Source organism: Grammomys surdaster, unplaced genomic scaffold (genome assembly GCF_004785775.1).
Source record: "Grammomys surdaster isolate TR1022 unplaced genomic scaffold, NIH_TR_1.0 63, whole genome shotgun sequence".
Lineage (NCBI taxonomy): Eukaryota > Metazoa > Chordata > Mammalia > Rodentia > Muridae > Grammomys > Grammomys surdaster.
In genome coordinates, this window is record NW_021604565.1 from 11050967 (window position 1) to 11058270 (window position 7304).

The window sequence follows — 7304 nt, forward strand, 5'->3', positions numbered from 1 at the left end:
AGGACAACAGCAGTGTACTCACATACACGAAATAAATTTTTTAAAAAATTACTTGTCATACAAGCTTGATGACCTGAGTTGACTCTCAGGTACCAACAGTGAAAGGAGAGAATTGACTCCTAAATATGGTCCTCTGATATTCATGCAAGTACTGTACACACACACACACACACACACACTCATAAAATTAATAAAATTGTGCTTGCTTTGGCAATATACAAACTATACTGTGAATGAAACGGAGAAGACTAGCATGGCTTCTGTGCAAGAATGACATAAAAATTTGTGAAATGTCTCACAATTACTTTTAAAAAGAATAGATTGAAGATATCAAGGATAAATGCATGTATGTCAGCTAGAAAAATAATCCAAAATGAGAAGTGAATGATAGTGATTTATTATGATGTCTATAGACAGAAGAGTAATGAATGGTCAAATTCTAGATGTATTTTGAAGGTAGAGCCTATGCAATTTTCTGGCAGAGAGAGAGAAGAGAGAGAGAGATTGAGAGAGAGAGAGAGAGAGATTGAGAGAGAGAGAGAGAAGAGTAGAAGGAAAAAGAGAAAAGGGGAGAGGATGATCATGGATTTTTATAGGCTGTACAACTAAAATGAGAGTGATCATTTACTGAAGAGAAAAGAGAAAATGAAGAGACTTAGGGGGATCAGAAATTAGATGATGAATATAAGTTTTTATATCAAAGCATAGGCTTTAAATTTGTGTGGATCCCAAGTTCAAAGAAGGAATCCATTGTCATGAAGTATGGAAATATTTAAAGCCACAGGACTCATGGCATCTGCTGCACTGAGTTGCTCATATTATACAGAGAATCATCAGACTCACCTTACAGGTCTTAGACGTAGTGTTTCCCTGAAGTTAGGTACACCATGATGCACATACATTTTATCATAACCCATAAACCACCTGGAATATGAGTATTGATAAAGTGCTAAACTCTGGGAACCTCCATTATTCAGAACCAAAAGAGATGTGTCGGAGTGAACAAAAACTGCGAAGAAGAGATAAGATAGGTGAGAAACCAGGAACTTGGCTTCTCAAAAGTTAGGAAACTTAGGGCCACAGACTAGAGACATAGACAGAACTCAGCATTTTGCTGCATACAAGAAATGCACCTCAGTGGCAATGACACACATTACCTCAGAGTAAAAGGCTGGAAAAAATTTTCCAAGCAAGTGGTCCCAAGAAACAGGCTTGAGGAGCCATTCTAATATTTAATAAAATCGACTTTCAACCAAAAGTTATCAAAAAAGATAAGGAAGGACACTTCATACTCATCGAAACCTAAATCTACCAAGATGAACTCTCAATTCTGAAAATCTCTGCTCCAAATGCAAGTGCACTCACATTCGTAAAGGAAACTTCTCTAAAGCTCAAAGCACATAATGAATCTCACACGATAATAGTGGGAGACTTCAACACCCACTCTCATCGATGGACAGATACTGGAAACAGAAACAAAACAGAGACACAGTGAAACTAACAGAAGTTATGAACCAAATGGATTTAACAGATATCTATAGAACATTTCATCCTAAACGAATATACCTTCTTCTCAGTACCTCATGGTACCTTCTCCAAAATAGACCATATTAATCTGTCACAAAACAGGCCTCAACAGTTACAAGAAGATTGAAATAATCCTATGCATTCTAACAGATCACCTTGGACTAAGGCTGGTCTTCAATAATAATTAAAAAAAAAACAGAAAGCCCCCACACACATGGAAGCTGAAAAATGCCCTATTCAATGATAACACAGACAAACAAGAAATAAAGAAACAAATTAAAAACTTTTTAGAATTTAATGAAAATGAAGACACATACTACCAAAACTTATGGTACACAATGAAAGCAGTGTTAAGAGGAAAACTCATAGCTCTGAATGCCTACAAAAAGAAACTGAAGAAAACATACACTAGCAGCTTGACAACACACCTGAAAGCTCTAAAACAAAAAGAAGCAAATACACCAAAGAGGAATAGATGGCAGGAAATAATCAAACTCAGGGCTGAAATCAACCAAGTAGAAACAAAAGGAACTATACAAAGAATCAACAAAACCAGGAACTGGTTCTTTGAGAAAAATCAACAAAAGAGATAAACCCTTAGCCAGACTAACCAGAGGGCACAGAGACAGTATCCAAATTAATAAAATTAGAACTGAAAAGGAAGACATAACAACAGCAACCAAGAAAATTCAAAAAAATCATCAGATCCTACTACAAAAGCCTATACTCAACAAAACTGGAAAATCTGGAGGAAATGGAAATTATCTGGAGGAAATGGAAAATTTTCTAGACAAATACCAGGTATCAAAGTTAAATCAGGATCAGGTAATCCATTCGAACAGTCCCATGAGCCCTAAAGAAATAGAAGCAGTCATTAAATGTCTCCCCTCCAAAAAAAGCCCAAGACCAGATGAGGTTAGTGCTGAATTCTATCAGACCTTCAAAGAAGACCTAATACCAATACTCTTCAAACTATTCCACAAAATAGAGACAAAAGAAACACTACGAAAATAGTCCTATGAAGCCACAATTACGTTTATACCTAAACCACACAAAGACACAACAAAGAAAGAGAACTTCAGACCAATTTCACTTATGAATATCAATGCAAAGATACTCAATAAAATTCTCAAAAACTGAATCCAAGAATACATCAAAAACAATCATCCATCATGATCGAATTAGGCTTCATCCCAGAGATGTAGAGATGGTTCAATATACAGAAATCCATCAGTGTAATCCACTATATAAAGAAACTCAAAAAAAAAAAAAAACACATGATCATTTCATTAGATGCTGAGAAAGCACTTGACAAAATTCAACAATCCTTCATAGTAAAAGTCTTGGAAAGACCAGGAATCCAAGGCTCATACCTAAACATAGTAAAAGCAATATACAGCAAATCAGTAGCCAACATCAAACTAAATGGAGAGAAACTTGAAGCAATCCTACTAAAATCAGGGACTAGACAAGGCTGCCCACTCTCTCCCTACCTATTCAATATAGTACTGGGAGTCCTAGCCAGAGCAATTAGACAACAAAAGGAGGTCAAAGGGATACAAATTGGAAAAGAAGAAGTCAAAATATCACTATTTGCAGATGATATGATAGTATACTTAAGTGACCCCAAAACTTCCACCAGAGAACTCCTAAACCTGAGAAACAACTTCAGCAAAGTGGCTGAATATAAAATTAACTCAAACAAATCAGTAGCCTTCCTCTACTCAAAGGATGAACAGGTTAAGAAAGAAATTAGGTAAATGACACCCTTCACAATAGTCACAAATAATAATAATAAAAATACCTTAGTGTGACTCTAACCAAGCAAGTGAAAGATCTGTATGACAAGAAATTCAAGTTCCTGAAGAAGGAATTCGAAGAAGATCTCAGAAGATGGAAAGATCTCCCATGCTCACAGACTGGCAGGATTAATATAGTAAAAATGGCCATCTTGCCAAAAGCAATGTAAAGATTCAGTTCCATCCCCATCAAAATTCCAACTCAATTCTTCATAGACTTAGAAAGACCAATTCTCAGATTCACGTGGAATAACAAAAACCACAATATAGCAAAAACCATTCTCAACAATAAAAGAACTTCTCAGGGAATCACCATACCTGACCTCAAGCTGTACTACAGAGCAATAATCATAAAAACTGCATGGTATTGGTACAAAGACAGGCAGGTAGATCAATGGAATAGAATTGAAGATCCAGAAATGAAACCACACATCTATGGTCACTTGATATTTGACAAAGGAGCTAAAACCAAACAGTGGAAAAAAAGACAGCATTTTCAACAAATGGTGCTGGTTCAACTAGAGGTCAGCATGTAGAAGAATGCAAATCAATCCATTCTTATCTCCTTGTACAAAGCTCAAGTCCAAGTGTATCAGGGACCTCCACATAAAACCAGATACACTAAAACTAAAACTGTAGTACAGAAAGTTGGGAACATGGGCACAGGGAAATTTTCCTGAACAGAATACCAATGGTTTATGCTTTTAGATCAACAATAAACAAATGGGACCTCATAAAATTGCAAAGCTTCTGTAAAGCAAAGGAAACTGTCAATATAGAACAAAAAGGCAACCAACAGATTGGAAAAAGATCTTTACCAATCCTACATCTGATAGAGGGCTAATATCCAATATATGCAAAGAACTCAAGAGGTTAGACTCCAGAGAACCAAACAACCCTATTAAAAAAACAGAGTACAGAGCTAAAAAAAGAATTCTCATCTGAGGAAATATCAAATGGCCAAGAAGCACCTAAAGCAAAGTTTAGCATCCTTAGTCATCAAGGAAATGCAAATCAAAACAACCCTGAGATTCCATCTCATACGAGTCAGAGTGGCTAAAATCAAAAACCCATGTGTCAGCAGATGCTGGTGAGGCTGTGGAGAAAGGGGAACACTCCTCCATTGTTGGTAGGATTCCAAGCTGGTACAACCACTCTGGAAATCAGTCTGGCAGTTCCTCAGAAAATTGGAAATAATACTATGTGGACCCAGTAGACCCAATTATACCACTCCTGAGCATATACCCAGAAGATGTTCCACCATATAAGAAGGACACATGCTCCACTATGCTCATAGTAGTCTTATTTATAATAGCCAGAAGCTGGGGGGAAAAAAACAGATGTCCTTCAACAGAGGAATGGATACAGAAAATATGGTATGTTTACACAATTTACTCAGCTATTAAAAACAATGACTTCGTAAAATTCCTAGGCAATGGATGGAACTAGAAAATATCATCCTGAGTGAGGTAACCCAATCACAAAAGAACACACAGGATATGCATTCACTGATAAGTGGATACAATTCACAGACCACATGAAGCTCAGGAAGAAGGAAGACCAAAGTGAGGATGCTTTGGTCCTTCTTAGAAGGAGGAACAAAATACTCACTGGAGGAAATACAGAGACAAGTGTGTGGAACAGAGACTTAAGGAAAGGCCATCCAGTGACTGCCCCACCTGGGGATCCATCCCATGTACAGACACCAAACCCAGACACTATAGCAGATGCCAAGGAGTACCTGCTGACCAGAGCCTGGTATAGTTGTCTTCTGATAGGCTCTGCCAGAGCCTGACAAATACACAGGGTGATGCTAGCATCCAACCATTGTACTGAGCATGGGGTTTCCAATGGAGAAGTTAGAGAAAGAGTTGAAGGAGCTGAAGGGGTTTGCAACCCAATATGAAGAAAAATATCAACCAACCAGACCCCCTAGAGCTCCCAGGGACTAAACCACCAACCAAAGAGAATACATGGAGTGACCCATGGCTCCAGCTGCATATGTAGCAGAGGATGGCCTTTTAGGGTGTCCACAGCGGACCAGGGCAAGGGGCTAACATTTGAAATGTAAATAAAGAAAATATCCAATAGAAAAATTAATGCTGTTTGTACACATGTCATGAAGAACCACAGCTAAGTAATTACAGCTTTGCTATGTCTGACTTGTAACAGGAAATAAGAAATTAGAAGTATCATTTTTTGTAATAAAAATAAAAACTAAAATGATCTGAATAAGAAGAAAAAGATAGGTAATGGACATCTTTGAGAATCTTTATAATGACAGTAATAATTAACTATATAACAAATTACCTAACCATTATCCTATATGCTCATAAAGAAATGACTATAGCTCATATGGGCCTATGAACTTTGTGGCACATCTTCTTTAAGTTTTTCAACTACATTTTACATTTATCTGGTGGCATAAAGGCAGAGGTCGGAGGGCATCTTGTTAGAGTTGGTTCTTTCCTTTCACTGTGTGGGTTGTTGGGGATCAGGCTCCAGCCATCAGACTTTGCAGCAAGCATCGGTGCCTGCTGGGCCATCTCACTGGCTCTATGGTACTGTTTTTCCTTTTTTTAAGACAAGATCTTGCTATGCACCCTTGGCTGGCTTGGAATTCTATAGATATTCCAGGCTAACCTCAAACGTACATGCCACATCCTCCTAGGGGCTGGATTACAAGCGTGTACCACCATGCCAGCCTCTATAGTACATCTTTTTCATTCATTTACTTATTTATTCTCTTAACATCCTGATCGCTGCCTCCCTCTCCTAGTCCCCTCTCCTCTTAAACTTGTTGTGCCCCTGAGTAGCCAAGTTACCTGAGAGGGTATGGTAACTCTAGCAAAATGGATGTGGTTTTCAGGTAGAGTTGGACAGTTCATCCTGTCAGGAGGGCAGGCAGCATGCATGGACACAGATACGGTGAGGCCGGACATGATCATTGTTTCTGCTTTTTCAGTTAGGATGAACTGCAGCAGGCAGTGGGTAAGGATTGTGGGAAAGGCTTGAGAAGAGCAAGAACAACGTGAAATTCCAAATCAGAGGAATGAGATTTCAAATGGATAAAAAAAAATATGAGAATGTCATCAGTAAAAAGACCTGCTTAAGGTTAGCAACCATCCATTTAAAGGTGCTCCAGCCAGCATGATTGTAAGTTTTTTCTCCAGTTATGCCAAGTCAGACAGATACAAAGACAGCAGAATCAGATTTACACAGGATTTTCTAAGGGAGTATTTTGAAGAGTAACAAATCAGGAAATTAAGATGTACTGTGTATGCGGGAGAGTGGTGTAACTTAGAACTCAACATGGACTCTAAGTTAGGAGGGATGGAGACAAGTGAGGTTGGTACATTGTAAGTGTTGGTGCTGAGGATGTTTTGTCACTGATGGAAGAAGGTTGCAGACAGAGACTATGAGAGTGTGATGAGGCAGTACCTACTAACAATAGTATGGTGGAGGATGACCTTGAAGAGAAGGTTAAGGTGGAATGAAGGATGACCTTGAAGAGAAGGCTAAGGTGGAATGAAGGATGACCTTGAAGAGAAGGCTAAGGTGGGGTGGAAAACAAGGTCATTGGAGGCACAAACTTGAGGAATTGCAAGGCAGAGGTTACAGAATATCATTGATGTTGATACTAAAGGCTTCTTAATTACAGAAAAAGTACCCATGCCTTAAAGGGCACATGAGCTTTTAATATATGGTGGGTAGATGTAGGCAGCAGCTAGAAGGTAATAGAAATCAATCTGATTGGATTTCAAAGATGCTTGCAAAGGGAAAGCAAAAAGAATGATCTAAAAGTGGCAATGAAGAATACGGAGAACACTAAGCCCATCTACTGGCCCCATAGTATGGACAGCATAAAATAAAAAAATGAGAAGAGTGGATGAGACAGAGGCAAAGGAGGAAGCAACAGCTGTTAGAGCAAAGAGATGAAGGCAAATTTCAGAAAAAGAGGATAGAGATACAAAGTCA

At 38.3% G+C, this 7304-nt stretch overlaps 1 non-coding gene across 1 annotated transcript; it reads left to right on the top strand.

Annotated features, from left to right (window-relative positions):
* The first annotated feature begins 198 nt into the window (after positions 1–198).
* LOC114621902 lies at positions 199–305 on the top strand. The gene has a single exon (XR_003711488.1). It is a non-coding gene; the product is annotated as a U6 spliceosomal RNA (small nuclear RNA).
* The last annotated feature ends 6999 nt before the right edge of the window (positions 306–7304 follow it).